The sequence below is a fragment of the Otolemur garnettii genome, unplaced genomic scaffold, assembly GCF_000181295.1.
Source record: "Otolemur garnettii isolate 467f Iridium unplaced genomic scaffold, OtoGar3 scaffold00060, whole genome shotgun sequence".
NCBI classification, from domain to species: domain Eukaryota; kingdom Metazoa; phylum Chordata; class Mammalia; order Primates; family Galagidae; genus Otolemur; species Otolemur garnettii.
Genome location: NW_003852455.1, coordinates 1,602,248 through 1,622,580, shown reverse-complemented (window position 1 = coordinate 1,622,580; position 20,333 = coordinate 1,602,248). Strand labels below are relative to the sequence as shown.

Below are 20,333 nucleotides of genomic sequence, written 5' to 3'. Positions count from 1 at the left end.
GCCACCTTAGGTGTATGTGGCTGGTGCCTTAGCCACTTGAGCCACAGGCACCGAGCCGGCACCCTCTCTTTTTACAGACAGCCAGGCCTCTGTGATACAAGTTCTCCCAGGAAGAACACAGGGAAAGAGAACCACGGGCAGCCAGGCAGCCCTGCCCACTATGCCTCTTATGGGAGACTAGAGCCACCGAGAGAGAGCGCGAGAGAGCGCGAGAGCGAGAGAGAGAGAGAGAGAGAGAGAGAGAGCGCGCGCGCGAGAGAGAGCGAGCGAGCGCGAGCCAGCCAATTAAAAGGGGGTGTAGCGCCTCTGCCTGCCGAGCACCTTACAACTCACACACGCGTTGGTCGTGTGGTCTGCAGGCTGCACAGGCTTTGGTTGCTCCCAGAAGTTCACCCCTCGTGGAAAGGATTTGGTCGTTCCCAGACTTACCACCAGGCAGGTCCCACGGCGCTGGACTCCTCACGGAGCACAGGAGCTGGCTGAGCCGAGAAAGGACTGGGAAGACGCCCGCCCTGCCTCCAGCCCGGCGCGGCGTCCCCCCCAGCGAGCACGGGCCTCCCTAGCAGCCCCCCACCTCGCCTGCCCTGGAGCAGCGCCTTCCCACCTGGGGCGAGGGCGGGTCAGGGACTGTGGCCCGCGTTTGCGGAGTGGCGGGAGCGTCACCGTGGCTGGAACCAGGTCTGAGGCTGGAGAAGGGCGACCTCTGGTGTTGGTTCTTAGAAGAGACGCCGCGGCCGCCGCCTGCCCCTGAGAGCGCCTGGGATTTTCCTGCAGAGGAGCGAGAGCGGGAGGCAGCTGGACTGGGTGCTGCAGGGGAGAGGTGGCAAGGTCAGTCCTGTCCTCTGCACAGGAAAGCTCAGCAGGCTGTGAGCAGGCATACGTTGGATGGCATGCTCTGCGAGCGAGCAGGACTGCATGGTGACTGGCTTTTGGGGGCACCATCCCATTCCTTGAGATGGACAATCACATTTTTTCTTTCTTTAGTAAAGTGCCACACAATTCTGGATTAAAGTCGTCCCCCCCACCCCAATCCTTCAATTCTAAACGGATTGCCTTGCCTAAGCTCCTCTTATAAAGAATTTTAGAATAGCAATTGCCTGCGGGACTGATGTCCATGGTGCTTAGGAGGCAGATGCTTTGGGAAATGAAGTGGCATAGGGTTACGTGACAGGAGTCGCATATCCCGCAAATACATTTAGAAGTTGCTATTGTTTCCTAAGAATTACAATCTATCTCCACTGCTACATGATTTTACTGAGGTTAATGAGACCCCAATAGCTGCCCCAACAAAGTCAAATTTGTATATAATTTTTACCACTCCTGTTCCCAGTTATAGGTGGGTTGCCCTCCATCTCAGTTTGCCTGAGATAGCCCTGGTTTAATTCTGTTGCCCTGGCATAACTACTAATAGTGTTCTTTTTCATTCTGAAAAGAGTTCCATTTACATGGTGAATTACACAGTCACCCTATTAACAGATAGTCTATGTGAAAAAACACTTAGGCATTAGGATTTTGTGGATATGAGAAATAATGTTACCAAGAATTTCAGATTCAAGCATTCATTATAATCTTGGCATAATTAGTTGTAAGCTTCTTGGCAGTTAAAACAAAAGAAAAAGGAGAAGTGTTAGAAAGTTGTCTTATTAAATGACACATATTACATCTAGGAATATATTTATCAGGCACTAATCTTCACGAGGAACTTTCCCCATAAATTGTTATATAAGGGACACCAAGTAACATAAATGACTCTGTCCTCAGTGGTGTCTTTGAAGAAGTTTCTATGTCACCATTTTTTATATTGGTTCTCAAAAATGACTATGTTTTCCCAATTCTATCTCCTTCTCTGTGAAAGATGGGGATGGAATAAAAATTATTTTACAGGGGTTAGCTGAGATAATATGTGCACAAATGCCAAATAAACTATAAAAATCAAAAAATTATCATGTTCATTCATATGCTCTTGTCCAAACCTCTTCTTTCATTGTTGAGGAAGCCAACGTCCAGAGAGGGAGGAAAGGACTTGGCTAGTTGGTGGCAAAACCAACTGGGCTCCTGTTTAATTCTATTAATAAATGTTAGCAAAACCTCAACTTGCTGTTCACCAAGACATTACTGAGATTCTTTCAGGCATCAGGGGGAGGTGGGAAGATGATGCAGGAGGAAATTCAGAGGCCTGAGTCTTGGAACACAGACGGTGTGGTAGCCCAATACAGAGCCTAGAAATGGTGATTTAAATAATCTTCATAAAAAAGTTATTAACATGGGCAGTGCCTGTGCTCAGTGGGTAGGGTGCCGGCCCCATATACCGAGGGTGGTGGGTTCAAACCCAGCCCTAGTCAAACTGTAACAAAAAATAGCTGGGTGTTGTGGTGGGTGCCTGTAGTCCCAACTACTCAGGAGGCTGAGGCAAGAGAATCTCCTAAGCCCAGGAGTTGGAGATTGCTATGAGCTGTGACATCACAGCACTCTACCAAGGGTGATAAAGTGAGACTCTGTCTCTTAAAAAAAAGTTATTAACATAAATTTTCTTTTAGCAAAATAATAATCTCCTTGTGGTGTTTACTTGTCTGAAAAGAACAATATACCTGTCTTTTTGCAAGTTAAGAAAAGGCAAAAAAAAAGTTGTTCTCGGTTCTGGTTTCACACAGCCCTTGGAGCCTAGTTCCACCAGTGGGTTTTCCAGCACAACTTTATTTTCATCTTCTCCTTCTCCAGGCGAATGGATCTTGAAGGGTGGTCAGCATCAGCATCACCCAGAAACTCATTAGACATGCAAATCTTGGGTACCGTCCCAGACCCACAGAAACTGGGAGCGATTCTGCTGCATATGAAAGTTTGAGAACCCCTGTTCCAAGTTGTTCTTAGGGCTCTGCCTGGCTTCAAAGAGAGAAGAGAAGAGAACTTAAGGCAACCAGCTTGCAACCTGGCCTTTCCAAACTCCTAATACCACTGCTTTTTCAGGTGTGGCCATTGCACCTGGACTTGCTAAAAAATGAAGGTGTAGCATGACTTCTGTCTAACGGTTTGCCAGCCAATACCATTTCTGGATAATAAAAACTACCTTTACCAAGCCCATCATATGTGGCAGACCCAAACTTTATCACTGCAATCTGATGGCCCACTTTAGTTTTGTTTTAAAGAAGCAGCAGTTATCTCTTAAGCCTCTGAGTTCTACAGTTGATTTCCAATACAAAGGAACTAAAAATGTATCTCATTGTTCTTTTTTCTTTCTTTCCTTTTTTTTTTTTTGTAGAGACAGTCTCACTTTATCACTCTCAGTAGAGTGCCGTGACATCACACAGCTCACAGCAACCTCCAACACCCGGGCTCAAGCGAGTCTCCTGCCTCAGCCTCCCAAGTAGCTGGGACTACAGGCATCTGCCACAATGCCCGGCTATTTTTTGGTTGCAGCCATCATTGTTGTTTTGGCAGGCCCAGGCTGGATTCGAACCCACCACCTTAGGTGTATGTGGCTGGCGCCTTAGCCACTTGAGCCACAGGTGCCAAGCCAGAGCGCTAGGATTACAGGCACAGCCACCACACTCAACCCTCTCTGGGGGAACTTTTAACATGTCTGATAATGAAGCCAGGCCTGATTAAATCAGAATTTCTGTAGGTGGGACCTAGGCATCAACATCTTTATATTCCTTGGTGTTTCCACTGTACAGCATGGTTGGGAACCATGTTTCCAGCACTCGCTTCCTCTAACTTTGTTTTCCATCATCCCTCAGCCACGCATCAGGGCACAGGCCTCCTCCTTTGTCTTAGCTTGTATTTTTCTCATTCCTTTGGCCTTTGAGGACCATGATATACAGTCAGGAGCATCTTATGCTAAGTCCAAATTTAATCTGAACTTCTTTGCTCAGAGTCCCTGATTTCACTTTGTAGCCTGTATCTTTATCAAATACTGAGTTGGAAACCCCAAGGAAATCATTGGTTTTATTATTCAATAATGAGATATATAGACAAGCCTATCTCTTGACTTTGAATTTCCAGTATAGACTTTTACTGTTTTACTGAGAGACACAGTGAACTCTTTCAAATGTATGAGGTGAGACGATTGAGTTCGTGAACTCATCCTAGAAAAAGTGCTATGTACCTCATTGCTGAATATCCCTATGGTCACCTCTGAGGTACTCCCCTTGCTAAGTTATGCACTGATGCCAGTGCCTAGTCCACCCTTCAAAGCAACCTGGACACTCTTTTTCTGGAATGGCCATGAGGGTTCATCATAGGAGGCCTGACAATTAAATTCATGAATTCACCCTAGAAAAAGTGATGAATATCACTATGGTCACCAGATGGCCGAGGGGGGCACTTCAAAGGGGGTACATTCTGAAGTATTCCAAAATCAGTTAAAGAGAAAATCTTAAAAGGAGCTTCCTTAAAAGAAAATGCATATAGAACAAAGACAAAGACGATAGCAGATATTCCACTGGAAAAAAGTTGCAAGCAAGTAAATAATGGACAAAAATCTTTGAAGTACTGCAGGAGGAAAAACATCCTGTCAACTAGAATTTTATAAACAGGACAAATATCCTTTATAAATGAAAATGAAATAAAGGCTTTTTTTCCCAGATATGAAAAAATCTGTAAGAATCCATCACCTACAGACCTGTACTACAGGAAGAGTTAAAGAATTAAAGTTCTTCAGGAGAAGGAAAATGATACCAGATGAAACGTGGATATATATGAAGGAATAAAGAGCAACTACATGGTTAAAGATATGATTCTTTTGCCTAATACCTAAATCTCTTTAAAAGATAATTGACTGTAGTGTAGATTTTATAGCATAAGCAAAATATACAAACAGTAGTAAGAAGGTCAAGAATGGAGAAATCAGACTATTGCACGGCTGTTGTGCTAACTGTATACATTTGAAGATTAACTACGTTAAGTTAGAAATACTAGAAACCCTAAAGCAACCTTTTTTTTGGTTAACTTGGCACAGAAAATGATTGCCTATTTTTACTTGGAAAAAAATAAGGAAAGTTTCTTTGGAAACAAATCAACATCATGCCATTCTAGCTGTGTTCCCGCCACCATGCTTTGCCTTTGCGGTCACCGAGAGAGTCTTGTTAGTAGCTAAACTCACAAGGGAAGGCCAGTATTTACTTACTGACACTAAATGAGTCACTCGTTTTGTTTCAAGTTTACTTCTTTTTCTTTCCTTAATGGCTCTTGGTTATTCTGTCTCTTTTCCCAACACAGTTAATTATAGAATCCAAGCTCTCTAGGAGATTAGTAGCTTCCAGTAGGTAGAATCCTTGCCCAGGTGTCTGGGTTCTGCTCGTAGAGTTGAAAAACCTAGAGGCAGGAATGGTCCACAAGTCCCGCGTGAGGATGGAAGTTCCCAGAGAACAGATCAAAAGATGTTAACTGTTGACCAGGGCTGACGGCAGCACAGCCAGACAGATTAGGCTGAAGGTTGATTTTTTCACTCTGCTAAGGTCTGGATCCTCCCTGATGAGGCTTTCTGCTCTTTTCAAGATTGCCAGTAAGCTCTGCATGTTTTAAAATTAGTGGTCAATTTTCAGTCCTCACATTCTGATTTATTAGCAGCATTTGAAACACTTGATCACCTCCACGTCTTTGGCGTACACTGTTCACCGGACTTGCAGATCACTCTTGTTTCTTCTCCTACCTCTCTGTGCTCTGTCTCCTTTGCCAGTTCTTTCTCTCCTCTCAGACTTTCAGATATCAGAGGGTCTCAGGGTTCAACTCTAAGAACCCTTCTTTTCTCACCATATGCATTCCCTTGGTGAGCTAATCCAGGTTCAAGAATTTATTATTTCCTGCACAGCTCTCTTCCAGACTGAACTGCAGGCTCCTTCTCTCCCTCTGGATGTAAAAACATTTCAAACTTAACACGCTCAAAGTTGAACTCTCATTTTCTGCTTAAAATATGCTCTCAGATTTCAAATTTCCCCTCTTTTCAGTCAATGCACTTACTGGAACCACATTCTTCTACTTACTCAAGAAAATTTTCAGAGTCATCCATGACCTCTCCCTCTCTCCCTTACCCTTCATCTGCTCTGGCAGCAAATCCCCTGGACTCCATCTTCCAGGCTTGTGCAGAATCAGCCCACTTCTCACAACTCTGCCACCACCACACTGGCCTGAACCTCCATGCTCTCTCTCCTAAGTTATTCTAACTGGTCTTCTGCCTCCATCCCTGACCTGCTTCAATCCATCCTCAAAATAGCAGCCAGAGGAATTCTTTCAAAATCAAATTCAGATCACGTTATTCCTCTGCTCAAAAACCTCCAGTGATTCCCATCTCAGTAAAGTCAAAGTCCAAAATTCTATAGTAGTCTGGTCCCAGCTACCCCTGCGACCTCGCTCCCTGCTGCTGGTCCTGGCCTCCTAGTGTCAATGAAACTGACTGCGCATGCTCCCTCCCCGGCCACCTGCCATTCTCTCAGCAGAGCATGCTCCCCGGAGGCCGGTTTATCGCAGTTTACACCCCTCTGCTTACCTAGGCCTTCTCCTAGACCTTGTGCCTAATTTTGTATTGATAGTTTTACATTCTGTTTCGTAAAGAGGGTTCCAAAATTGTATCAACATCGTGTCCAGCCAAACCCGGGTCTACGCCCGCTCTCCAGGTATCTGCGTGACTTGCTACCCAATCGCGTTCAAGTCTTTGTTCAACTATGACAGCGCTGAAAGGTGATCTTAATAATAACCTATTTAACAGAGGTAATTTTATTAAGGGAATACAAACCTACAACTGTGTGGTACCTAAGTTTGTTTAGTTATAGATTTTTAGAGGCATCTTGCAAAGACTTATTCTAATTAAAGACCATTAGATTGAATTTCTTACTGTTTCTGACCAAAACTAAGATGTCATACTCAGACTGATTTCTCCTAGAAAAGGGGCAAAGCAATTGTGACTGTACACATACCAAGTTGCTCATTGCTAGCAGAGGCTATTGATATTTGAGGGAGTTACTATTTACCTATAATGTTCAGTGATACACTGTAATGCTAGTGTTTTAATTCAGCCAGAGCACAGAAGAATTCAGGGAGCTAAGTTATACATCGCAATCTGTGATCCGCAATCCAGAATCTGCACAGGGGAAAGGCCCCTCCTTTATTTTTATTTTTATTTATTTATTTATTTATTTTTTGAGACAGGAGCCTCAAGCTGTCCCCCTGGGTAGAGTGCCATGGCATTTCAGCTCACAGCAACCTCCAACTCCCGGGCTCAAGTGAGTCTCCTGCCTCAGCCTCCCAAGTAGCTGGGACCACAGGTGCCTGCCACAATGCCTGGCTATTTTTTGGTTGCAGCCGTCATTGTTGTTTGGCAGGCCCAGACTGGATTTGAACCCGCCACCTTAGGTGTATGTGGCTGGTGCCTTAGCCACCTGAGCCATAGGCACCAAGCCAGGCCCCTCCTTTATACCCAGGAGAACAAAAGTGGCAATATGCCAAGTGGCAGTTACATAAGTGTGACTCCTCTGCACGCAGTGTGGCTATCTAGAGCCCAAACACTTTTATGTGTCCCTATGCATTCTGTTGGATGGCAATATTTAATTAGACCATTAACTCAACATCCAGCTTAATTCTTTCTCAGTTAAATGGAGTGCCCTGTCCTTTCATCAGTTTGGCTCATTACAGATTCTCCCAAGTCCTGGTACCACTGTTGGGTGCTGGGCTCTTCTGTCTCCCCACTTTGTCTCCTGCTTACATGCCTTCGATTCCTAGTTCTTGGGAATGTGAAATGGCATCAGGCTGGATAGAAATGATGGGAAATAAGGATTCTAAGCAATCTTCAATTTTATCCCAGCCTGCCTTGTGATTCTGTGTACCCAGAATTGGGGGTCCAGGGAAAAGGTTTAAAGACACATGGCAAGATAATGACAAAAGCTGGATTCCGCTTTTGTTGACTCTGAGAATGCTTAGACCTGCAGAATTGCTCATTTGTTCAAGTATATTGTGGTCCATCTGAACCCAAAACATCTGTGCAATACATGGCCCTTCTGGGAAATCCCACCCTGGTCTTCTCTGTACACATACCAAGTTGCTCATTCTCTGCCCCCAACCCTTTTCATGTGATTCTTCTTAGAACCTCTCTGACTCCTGGCCCCTGATTGATTCCATGTGTTCATTTGATCCATTGGAGGCCGATGTCTAAAGTACTCCCAAGCCCACACGGCCCTGGAAGGGAGTAAGCAGTAGATCGCCTGTTTCCCTTCCTAGGCTGTGAGCACGTGGAGGGCAGTGGCTCTAGTGACCTCAGAGAATGGAGAGGGTGAAAAGCAAGTCTTACCAATCCCAGCTTGGCCTGAGTCCTTGACCTACACTACACACCCATGACAGGTCAGTTGCAGGTAGAGAAATCTGTTTCTTTCTTTCTTTCTTTTTTTTTTTTTGAGACAGGAGCCTCAAGCTGTCCCCCTGGGTAAAGTGCCATGGCATCTCAGCTCACAGCAACCTCCCACTCCTGGGCTCAAGTGAGTCCCCTGCCTCAGCCTCCCAAGTAGCTGGTACCACAGGCGCCCGCCACAACACCCGGCTATTTTTTGGTTGCAGCCGTCATTGGTGTTTGGCGAGCCCGGGCTGGATTCGAACCCACCACCTTGGGTGTACGTGGCTGGCGCCTTAGTCACTTGAGCCACAGGCGCCGAGCTGAGAAATCTATTTCAATATCGTGTCAGTATCCAATCAGGGAAACAGAACACTCTACGTGAGTCTTTTAGTCAGAGTTCTCCAGAGAAACAGAACCAAACTATATATAGTACGTAAATATATGTGTGTGTAATGTATGTATCTATAGACATACATGCACAATATGTGTATATGTGTGTATATATGCTATATGTGTGTGTTTATATAAATCGAGAGAGAGAGAGATGGAGATTTTAAAGAATTGGCTCACATGGCTATGGACTTGCAGAGTCTTGGCAAGTCCAAAATCTGCAGGGTAGCCTGGCAGGTTGGAGACTCTTAGGAAAGAGTTACAGTTTGAGTCCACAGGCACTCTGCTGACAGAATTCCCTCTCTTTCTGGGCAGGTTCATCTTTTTCGATTAAGGCCTTTAACTGATTGATGAAGTCCACTCACATTATGGAAGTAATCTGCTTTACACAAACTTCATCAAGGTCAGTTTAAATGGACCTTCAGTTTCAAACACCTTTACATCTGGAATGTTTGACCAAATATCTGGACACTATAGCCTAACCACACTGACACATAAAATTAACCATGACAAGTCCACTCCTTGTCAGCCTGGCACTCATACTTAATCTCCTAATAAAGACAATAACTTCCAGTGTGATAACAACTGTCCTTCCTACCCCTGTATTCTGCTGCATTAACCCTCTCCCCAGAAGAGGATGCAAAGCCCTTAGGTGATGTTTACTCTCCTCTTTGATAGCCTGGAAAATAAATACTATGATGTAAAGTTCCCAATATTTAAATACTATAAGATAAAGTAATGTAACTTAATGCTACATGATAAAGGGATAAGAAAGGGGAGGAAACAAAGGTATGTGCTCTATAAACACACCCCCCACACAAACATACTCATAACTAAATAAGAAACACTCGACAGTCCTGTTTTTACAACTGGTCACGTGGTTGTAGCTAGTGTTTATAATTTCCCTTTTTTACTACCCATTCCATAGCCTCTTTGCTCTCTGAAAGCATCTGAGCTGGTGGGGTGACCCAAATCTTCAATCCTGAAGGCTCAGGGCCATTAGCAGTCCTGCCTTGCAATTTTCCACTGACTCTAATCACAGGGCATGCTAATACTAAGAAATGCACTAAGGGATCGCCTATATTCCAGATGTAGTCCTCCTGACCCCCACTGTCATATTCTGTGTGAATGGTTTTGTTAATCCCCAGACTCAATTCAAGCACCACTCTGAGAGTCTGAACATCGCTGCAAAGGCACGAGGAATTTTATTCATTCAAGCTCAGAGCCTGGGCTGCCCTTTAAGAAAAAGCGGGAACAGCCCTTACAGACTATTTAGAAAGTCCTTTTATACCTCTCCCTCTTCCCTCCCATTAGACCATCCCACCCCATCCCCTTATTGGTAGGTAAACCATGTCTGTCCTAAACTGACAGGTACAGGGTGGTTGTGTTCAGGGTTGATTGGCTCAGGGATGAGTCTTCTTTGTCTCAGGTGGGCGAATGAGAAGGAAGGGATAAAGGTCGCAAGTGGGGCGAGTGTAGAGTAGAGTGGCGAGTGCAAAAAGGGGAGAGGGTCAGAATGTGGGCTGAGTGCACAAGGGGGGGGGGCTAGTGGGACAAAGGGGAGGGGGTCAGGATGTGGGCTGTAACACCTAGGTATGATAAGGTCCTTGGTATGCAGCAGCCTGTTGTTCTGAATAAACAACAAAAGGAGGTAGTTTGACTTGTGACTTGAATTAGTTTGGCTCCCATGGTTTTGGCTCCACCTTCTTACAAGCAGCCTTGTTTTGAAATCTTCTCAGGTCCTGACTCCAGGTCATGCTCAGGGTGGTCTCTGAATATTTCTCATCGTGTTTGGGCAGATTCCTGTGCTCATTCAGGCCCACACATACCTTGCAGGGAGAGCTCAAACTAGAGTCACAGGGAGCTTCCCTTTGCCATCATTTTTTTAATGTAACCTTAAGCAGCAGCAGCTACCCTTGACCCTCTGCTTGTCATAAGGCCAAACTCACAGACATTTTAAGCTAAAAACAAATAGTTACAAAGCTGAACTTTGCCTGTTCTATGATAAATATACAAACTCCTAATTATATTTTAACATTAGGTAGCTTTCTTTACTTTTATTGTGTGTGAGAATTTCCCTTTCTTGCTAGAGGCAAGCATTGAAAAAAATACACAGAAAGCCTAGAAGAGGTGTCCAGGGGTGTCTATTACACCATGTTAACTGAGAATTAAGAGGGCTTCAGGGAATCTGGCTGGTCACTTGCCTGGAGAGGATTGCAGCCGATTGTGCTAAGGGAGATTTGCAGCACCCACCCTCTAAGGTGAGAGCTATCAGCAGAAGGAGATGCTTGGAGCCTTGGGTAGGACCTCGTGGAAGGGGAGGTACATGTACAGGAGGAGTGGATAGGCCTTTGGGAAGGGGTACTGGCAACCCCAAAACAGGGAGGCAGCAGCTTTTCAATTAGATTTCCTTTTTGAAATAGCGGACTCGGTCCTGGTAGCAAAAAGCAGAAATGATATGTTATTCTTTGGGGAATAAAATTGGGAAAATAATTAACTAAAATAAGCACATGGTTTTGTATCTTGTTTCTAAAAACAGCTTATTGTAATATATTTGATGTTCTTTGAAAAAGTAGAAGTTCAGAGAATCAAGTCAGAGTTGGAGAATCTTGTCACATATTTTTTGTCTCTCAAAGTTTACAAGGTCAGTTAGAATCTACAATTTTCCTACTTGGGGGCATCCACAGTTGACATCCTCTTTGTACTACTCACTGAAAGAAATTCCAGTGTGGTGCCTGTGGCTCAAGGAGTAGGGTGCTGGGCCCATATACTGGAGGTGGTGGGTTTAAACCCAGGCCTGGCCAAAAACTACACACACAAAAAAAATTAGCTGAAAAAAACTATAAAAACCTAGGTGACTGGTCATCAGATGCTCCAAAGTATATTAATAAAGTCCTTAAACTGAAAAAAAAAATTAACTTAGAAAATATTATTTAAAAAAAAAGAAAGAAATTCCAGCTTCTGTTGGATTACCTACAGAAAAATTGCGCAACTGGTTATGAAAATTTTATACTCCAAATAGCCTTCTAAACTGGGATATTTTTTTTTTTATCTGTTTCCTCAAAGAAAGAACTGCAGGACAATTGGTAGTGTGCTTAAAATCTAATCATTGGAGTAGGACAGAATGGGACAGGATTTGTCCGTACTATTTCTTAGCCATATTGTCAAACATTATTCTGGATGTTTCTGTGAAGGCATTTTGAAATGAAGGACAATTTAAACTGATGGGTGAAATCTGTCTCTGCAACTTCCTAGTTGTGTTGTTTTGCCCTCTCTAAGCCTCAACTTCCTCAGCTTCAAGATGGGGATAACCTTAGGTTACTTGTAGGACTGTTGTAAGATTAAACAAACAACTGACTCATGTACGTATGCCTTGCACTTAGGAACAGAGGCTAATATAGGTAATAGGTAAATATACCTGTTCTGACTTACATACAAATTCAAGTTAAGTACAAACCTGTAAAACCTATCTCGTTCGTAACCAGGGGACTGCCTGTACATAGTGATCAGCCATGAATTTCTAATTGCAAGTTGTAGTATTACTGATAACAGGTCCCTACACTGATTTATCATCGCATTCTAAGAACACAGCCCAATCCCCAGAATATAGTAAGGGCACAATCAATGGGAATGAATACTTCAGGTGGCTGCAGCACGGGGTGTGAAGGGCAGAAGTGGGACACAGTGGTGTTTTTATCTCTTTGTACTCTTCCCTCTCTAAAGATCTCGAAGCCTCAAAAGAATTTTACTTAAGAACCTGTCTCATTTCTCTCCTTGAAGGCAGCCATTGAGGGCTATTTTCTTCCAAACCTAGTTTAGTAATTTGCAGCAGCACCCTCTCGGTGTTAAGGAGAGGGTGTACTAGATGCTGAAGACTCTGGCCCCAGACCTTGTACCTGGGCCAACAGGAACTGCTTTATACTGGGGGAAGGGGAAAGACTGAATCTTGCCACAGGCTATGTTAGGAGTGACCTGGTTCCTTCTCTCTACTTTACACAGTTCAGTCTCACAAATTGAACCTGAGGGTTTCTCCAGTTCCAAAGTCAACAGCCAGGTCTTAGAAAGAGGGGAAAGGTTTAAGGTGGGGCTAAGGCTGGCTTTGTCTGACTTTCAAAGTCCCAACCCTTCAGCTGGCCCTTCCTCCTAGGACCCTCCTTTATTTTCTGCTTTTCTCCAAGTGAGTTTATTAGTGATGCCCTAGAAGGGAGAACAGTTGTGAAATAAGGTGCTGAAGCCTAAACCAAGTACCTCAATTAACCACTCCTTGGTAGGATAGAAATGGTCTGGTGAGAATAAGATTTGAAAGGTAGAGTGAGATGCCTCTTTCAGGTTAACCACTGGCATTGGCTTACTCTGGGGTTCCCCCACCCAAAGCAGGTAGTTTATTTGAGGAATGAATCTGTTTTGCATGGTTAAATAAGGTGATGATCAAAGTATGATTTAATGCATCACATGGCTTATTGCTCTGTATAGATTATTCTTTTTTCACAATTCTTTTTTTTAATTTCATTTTACTATAGCGGTATATATGATTGGGTTACATTGTGTTCGTTAGGTAGTGTCTGACTTGCAGTTGAGTCATTCCCCCAGCAGGTATGCCATATATCTCTACATTATACCTGTTAGGGGAGAGCTTACCGGGTCCCAGTCCCGTCTCTCCCTCCCCGCCTCCTTGAATTTGATTGTGTTTTTCTCTCATGTGGGCTTGTAGTTGTTCATCTACTAGTTTCAAATTTGTACTGAGTACAGGGGATGCTTCTCTTCCATTCTTTTTTTTTTTTTTTTTAGGTTAATGTCAAAGGACAAACAACCAGGTCAAAATACTTGAATTTGTTAGGTAGAGTCCCTCTTGTAGTTACGTCCACACCCAAAAGGTGTGCCAAACATCCCCACACTGTGACTGTTCAATGGGAGCATCCTTCCCCCCTCCCCTCTTCCTCCCTCATTCCCTTACTCCCAACTTGAATTGAAATGATTTTTTTCTCCTATGTGGGCATGGATTAGATTGTCTATTGGCTTCATATCAGTATTGAGTACATTGGATATCTGCTTTGCTTTTCCATTCTTGAGATACTTTAGTAAGAACAACATTCTTTGACTCCATCCAGGTAAATACAAAAGATGTAAAATCTCCATCTTTTTATAGCTGAACAATATTCCATGCTATATATACAATTTTTAAAAAGAGGTAGAAAAATAAGAACAATCTTTACAGGGAATACGTTTGATAGCTAAGGTACATTAGCCACATAATAGATGAGTACCAACTTCACTCAGAATCCAATTTTAAAGTTCGATTGCTCAGTTAGGATGGAAACAGGCTTCTATGGGTATAAAGTCTGATCAGAGTTTGAGGTGTACCTTTCTAGGAGAGTCTCTGGAGAGAGCTTGACCAACATAACTGAGATCCGTGAAGATAAGCTGGAGGGTGGTGCTGATGTTAGGGAGCAAGGATTCAGAGACTGGCCTGAAGGTGGACAGAGTGGCCTTGCCACATCCTAAGCTCTCAAAGTACCTGTCAGGATTTTGAGTGTATACTTGCTTTGGAATCTAGTAGTTGAAGTTAGTAACTTGCTTATGTGGTCTGATAAGGTGTGATGTAACAGTCTTTCAGGGAAGGTGATTAGCAAACTATAAATGTTTAGAATCTTTTTTTTTTTTTTGAGACAGAGCCTCAAGCTGTCCCCCTGGGTAGAGTGCCGTGGCATTACAGCTCACGGCAACCTCCAACTCCTGGGCTCAAGCGAGTCTCCTGCCTCCGCCTCCCAAGTAGCTGGGACCACAGGCGCCCGCCACAACGCCCGGCTATTTTTTGGTTGCAGCTGTCATTGTTGTTTGGCGGGTCCGGGCTGGGGATTCGAACCCGCCACCTTAGGTGTAGGTGGCTGGCGCCTTAGCCGGTTGAGCTATAGGCGCCGAGCCAAATGTTTAGAATCTTATCAAAGCTACACAACAAAATCCCAATGAAAGGGAGGAGCAGACTGGGGGCATCAAATAGGGAAGAAGGGAACCTGAAAGGCAGTTAAGAGTATGTTACAGAGTTCATCAGGTTGATCATCACCATGGACAAACGGCATGTTATCTTAGGAGCTGTATAGAGTGTACCTCAGAACTGCCCACTGCAAGAATGGAAGAATATTTTTCCACCAGCTCCCTCCTGTCTGCCCTTGGTCAAAGGTTGTCCCAAGAGTTGTTAGTTTCTTTGCACGTCCAGGTATACTAGTGTCAAAATGGACAGTGAGTTCCTACTAGGGTCCTAGTTGCAGTGACAGAGAAACAGGGAGATCCCAGGTACAGCTGAGGCCAAGTGCTCTCAGGTTACATCTGTAGGCAGCAGGCTGCCACAGCAATCCTGAACTGGGGAGATGTGAGGCCAGCCTCTGGAGGTGACTGTAGTATCTTGGAGAGGTCAAATAGGCTTTCTTTATATTCTGTAAACATCATAAAACTATAATTTCGTTTAATTCTCAGTCCAAAGTCAGGATCTAGGTTTTCCTAGGTGGAAAGATTAATTCTTCCTTTAACTGATTTTCGAGCAATATATAATCCTCAAAGTGTATCCTGGTTGATTTATTGTCATGTCTGTGGTCCTGACACAAGGTCCCTGAAGCAAATACTCTGGCTTGAGTTTGTCTGAGAAATGAGTACACAAAACCAAGTGCATCCTCCCTTCGTGATTCTCCTGTTTTTCAAGGCTCTAAGTGCCAGGAGCTGAGGACAAAGAAGACACAGCCTTAGTCCTTAAGAAGTTCACGGAATGGAGCTAACAGGTTTCTTTGCATCACCAGGCCAATGATTCTATCCTGTTTTCATCTGCCTGGCTCCTTTCTATTCAGTCCTTTCCGGTAATCTACCTAAACAGAGCTCTGCCTTTCATCCGCCTTGATTATCTTCTCTCCTCAGCCTGTTTCTCATCCTGAAAACTGTGGTTGTTGGGGTAGGTGCGTTGGCAGGGGAGCCTGATCTGTGGTTGATTGCCCTCCAGCTGTTAACAATGTTGCGATTCTGGGTAGTTCGCTATGCTTCAATTATCCTAGGAATAAGTCTTTAAATAAATTCCATCTGATCAAAAGAAATCTAAAAACCAAAAACCCACCCACCCTGAAGAGTTCTAAAGACAGTAAACACACGGGACCTCGTCCTCACTTTCCTTCTCTTCCCTCCCACAGTACCCGGGGTTGAAACCTTTTCGCACCCTCTGCCTGCCCGTCCCGCTGTCCCCGGGTTCAGGAGGGAGATGGCGGTGGAGTAGATGTTACCCGGCGGTTTAGGCCGCGGAAGGACGCACAATAGTGGGTTAATCTCGGGCTGGGTGCCCCGCGAGACTCAGGACCACCGCGGGAGAAGGGCTCCCGGGCCTGAAGGCCGAGGAGGCGGCGCAGGAGCACTCCCCGCCTCTGCTACACCCCCGGTCACGCCCAGCCTGGCGCTGCCCAAACGTGCACACCGGAGTGTGAAGGGGGATCCTGGTGGCGCAGGCGGAGGCCGCAGGACGGCCGTTACAGGAGTTTCGAGAAGGAAAACGCGGCAGCGCCCCCACCCGGTCTGCCACGCCAGAAGTGCGGCGGAGCCCCCTTTGCCCGTTTGGCTTTGGTAAGAGAGTTGGGGTCCTCATCTCTCCCATTCGGGAGCGACCGCCCAGCGTCTTGTGATTTGCTTTGACTTGGCGCGGCCCCTCAGCCCAGTAACCGGGATACGGACCGAGAAGGGGCATTGCGCCCTATAGGTCGAGCCCTGTGGCTACGGCAGGATACAGAATGGAAGACGGACCCATCTCGCCCCATCTGTCCCAGCTCCAGGTGTTCCTCATCCGCTGCCCTCCTGGTTCCTCTGTCCGCATCACCAGCAGCATGGAGACATTATTCCTTATTTATTCTTCCACCAGCAGGAAGAAGCCCTGGGTTGAACACGCGGACCTGTGGCTCTTAGGCCAGCGCATTTTACAGACGGGGACCTAGGCCCCAGGATAGGAAGGGACTGGCCAAGGTCACGTCGTAATCAAAGGCTAGGACCGAAGCCAGTAGTCCTGCCTTCCAGCCTTGGGCTCTAGGCACTGCTCCTTTCCCGACCGCATCTCCCTGGTTCTGACCGCGTTACTCCCAGTCCGCTTGCGTCCTCCACCAGGCTCTGTTCTCGGGGGCTTGGGGAATGCTTCCTCCCCGCCCACTGCTCTGTGAGCAGGGATTCGGAGCAGCGGTCAAGCCGCCAATCCAGATCTCTGAATTCTACTCGAGCCGGCGGTTACTAAAAGACGGAATGGGTTACAGGGGGAGGAGCCGGCCAGGTGGAGGGGCTGCGGGGCGGCCGGGGAGGCTGGAGTAACCCTGGGCCCGCGTCCGGCGGGTAGAACCAGGTAGATAGTCAAGATAGTTCCCTGGAGCGAGGAAAATGGGGCTTTGTGGGGGCGGCAGCGCCTCATCCAATGGGCAGCGCGGCCCTAGCCAAGCCCCTTCGACTCCCCGTCCTGGGCGGGCAAATAGGGACGGCGGCGCTGGGATTGGCTGCGCTGTCCATGGCGCGCAGCGGGGCGGTGCCTGCGAGTCTCCGGCGTCCCCGCGCTCCGCCTACCTGCCGTAGATTGCCAGAGAGCCTGTGGACTAGGTACCATCCGGATGGGTCGGGGAGGCACGTTGTGCGTTGAGTGTACGCTTCAGGACTGCGCCCAGCTTGAGGAGGGTTTGGCTCTGCGCTTTGGGGTAGAATTCTGCGCAAGCTTTTCCATTCAGTGAGCCAAAACCTATCCATAGTCAGCTGATCCAGAGTTACCCAACAGTTCATACTGTGAGGGGTTGCAAAGGCTTATATTTCATTACAGAAGGCTGCTGCCAAGATCCGCGTGACACAGCAAGTGCCCTTCACCAGACCTGTTGGAGCCCCATCCTTCACAGAGCATATATACCTCTGGCAGGCAAGAAAGCTGACCTTTGAAATTTGTGTGGTTTTCATACTCATTCAATACATCTGTGTAGTCTCCATTTCCTGCCAGGTGCTGGAGCAGGCATTTTGAGGAGCCAGAAGACTGAGTCAACTTGTGGGTCCTGTCTGTGAGGTGTTCACAGTCCAGCTGGGGATTGGTGGTTGACTGGGAGCTTGTTAATGGTTACAAACAGGACTCCCTCAAATACTATCCAGACTATGAATGTCAGGATATTACCGAAGCACTAAAGGAAGTAGATAGGGTAAAAGACTGATTTTTTATTTTATTTTATTATTTAAGAAGTTAGGAAAGACAGCTTACAGTAGATGTTATTTGAACCAGCTAGGACTTGGTCAGATGAAGACAGATTTGGTATAAGATGAGCAAAGCGTGGAAACAGTACAGGGCTGGTGGGGGGATGGTGCAGCAAATGGTTTAATAAAAGTAGATAAGAAAAATATAGTTGGAGATATGATTTGGAGGGGCTAGGTGAAGACTAGGATCCCCAACTTGTGTACTCAAATTTGAAATGTGATAAGAACTTGTGTATACAAAGGCTCCTAAATTCATCAGTTGTACTAAAGTCAAATTTTTTTTTTTTTACCTCTATGCTAGCAATCTTGGAAATGTCTTTGATTCTTCCTTCTTTTACATCCCGTGTTCAATCTGTTGGGAAATAAGTGGTCAGCTTTACCTTAAAATAAAGCCAGAGTCGGGCCAGTTCTGATTAGAACCTCTGTAGTTTCTACCAGGGCTGGTAGCCTTTTTATACATTTCTAAGGAGCAACCTTTTCACTTTTCACATATCAGGGGAGTTGTGCAGTGCACAACATGCGTAGCTGTACATTGTAGTCTGGATTACATCCATAGCTTTTTTTTTTTTTTAATTTTTATTTTTGTAGAGACAGAGTCTCACCCTATCGCCCTCAGTAGAGTTGCTGTGGCATCACACAGCTCACAGCAACCTTCAACTCCTGGGCTCAGGCGATTCTCTTGCCTCAGCCTCCAAGTAGCTGGGACTACAGGTGCCCCCCACAGCACCTGGTTATTTTTTTGTTGCAGTTTGGCTGGAGCCGGGTTTGAACCCACCACCCTCGGTATATGGGGCTGACGCCCTACCCACTGAGCCACAGGTGCCGCCCCACATCCATAGCTTCTAACTGGTCTCCCTGCTTCTGCTCTTGTCCATCCTTGATCTATTATTAACCCAGTGAAGTTATTATTTTTTTGAGACAGAGCCTCAAGCTGTCGCTCTGGGTAGAGTGCTATGGCATCACAGCTCACAGCAACCTCCAATTCCTGGGCTCAAGCGAGTCTCCTGCTTCCACCTCCCAAGTAGCTAGGCGCCTGCCACGACGCCCGGCTATTTTTTGGTTGCAGCCATCATTGTTGTTTGGCAGGCTGGGGCTGGATTCGAACCCGCCAGCTCAGGTGTATGTGGCTGGCGCCTTAGCCGCTTGAGCCACAGGTGCCAAGCCAAGTTATTTTATTAAAATATAAATCTGCTCATGGAACTTCCATGCTTAAAATTCCTAATTTATTCAAATAGCATATGCCCATTGTGTGCAGGTCACTCGTCTATGTATTAGAGAGAGATACAGCAGTACACGAAACAAATTTCTGTTCTCAAAGAGCTTGTATTTTAATGGGACTGAAAACAAAAAACAAGATAAAATACATACAATATGTAAAATGTTATGATGTGGTTAAGTGCCAAGGAGGAAAATAAAAATGAAAGCAGAGAAAGGAGATAGAAAATGCCAGGGTGGGGATGGAATTGATGGGTGGCCAGGGGATGGATGTCTTACTGAGTAAACCTTTGCATGGAGGACTGAAATGAGGGAAGGAGCTCTGTGGTTATATTGAGAGAAGAGCCAGGGCAAAATCCCTGAAGCAGGAGCTGGCCTGCCATATCCCCAGGACAGCAAAAAAGCCACTGTGACCGAATCACAGTAAACGGTTGGAGAGGTAAGGGGGACCTAGAACATGCAGGGTCTTGTAGTCAATCTTTAAAGATTTTGGCTTTTACTCTGATGCATTTGATGCAACAGTGACGTGATCCGATTTATAGTTCACAGGATCACGTGGGCTGTGTTGAGCAGAATCTGAAGGGAAACCATGGTGGAATCAGAGAGTCTAGATGAGAAGCTATTGCAGAAAGGATGAAGCTTAGATGAAGATGGTAGCAGAGGATCTTATATTGTGAGGGCGGCGGCAGTAGGGTTTGCTGATAGCTGAGCAGTGAAGTGTGCACCAAAGAGAGGAGTCAAGAATGGGGAGGATTTAGAGGAACAGATGTTCGGGGTAAGAGCTCAAGCTCAGTTTTGGACAGGTTAAATTTGAGATACCTATTAAACATTCAAGTGGAGATGGGCAGTTGTATACATCAATGTAGAATACAGGGAGAGGCCTGGGTTGGAGATAAGCATTTGGGAGTTGGCAGCATGTCAATCATATTTAAAGGTATGAGTGCTCACCGTGGTGTTAGAACATACCAAGACCAGAGTCCTGGAGTCTCCATCCTTTGGTGGTCTGACTTGAATGTGGTAGGAAAGCCCACTTCTCCTAAGTATAGAATATCTGCTTGATCTGCTGGGTAATTGTAACTATGGCAGGTTTTTTTTTTTTTTTTTTTTTTTTGAGACAGGAGCCTCAAGCTGTCCCCCTGGGTAGAGTGCTGTGGCATCTCAGCTCACAGCAACCTCCAACTCC

The 20,333-nt window shown here is 45.6% G+C and overlaps 1 protein-coding gene across 2 annotated transcripts in view; it reads left to right on the top strand.

The window, feature by feature from the left end:
• Positions 1–10,749: 10,749 nt before the first annotated feature.
• BDH1 (3-hydroxybutyrate dehydrogenase 1) overlaps positions 10,750–20,333 on the top strand; it is a 46,045-nt gene continuing 36,461 nt past the window's right edge. The window contains exon 1 of one of the 2 annotated variants that reach the window (XM_003792683.3): positions 10,750–10,965. The gene's annotated coding sequence lies outside the window, so the exon portion shown is untranslated. Of the gene's footprint in view, positions 10,966–16,115; positions 16,298–20,333 lie in introns of those variants that run through there. The other variant, XM_023514848.1, reaches the window with a different exon arrangement.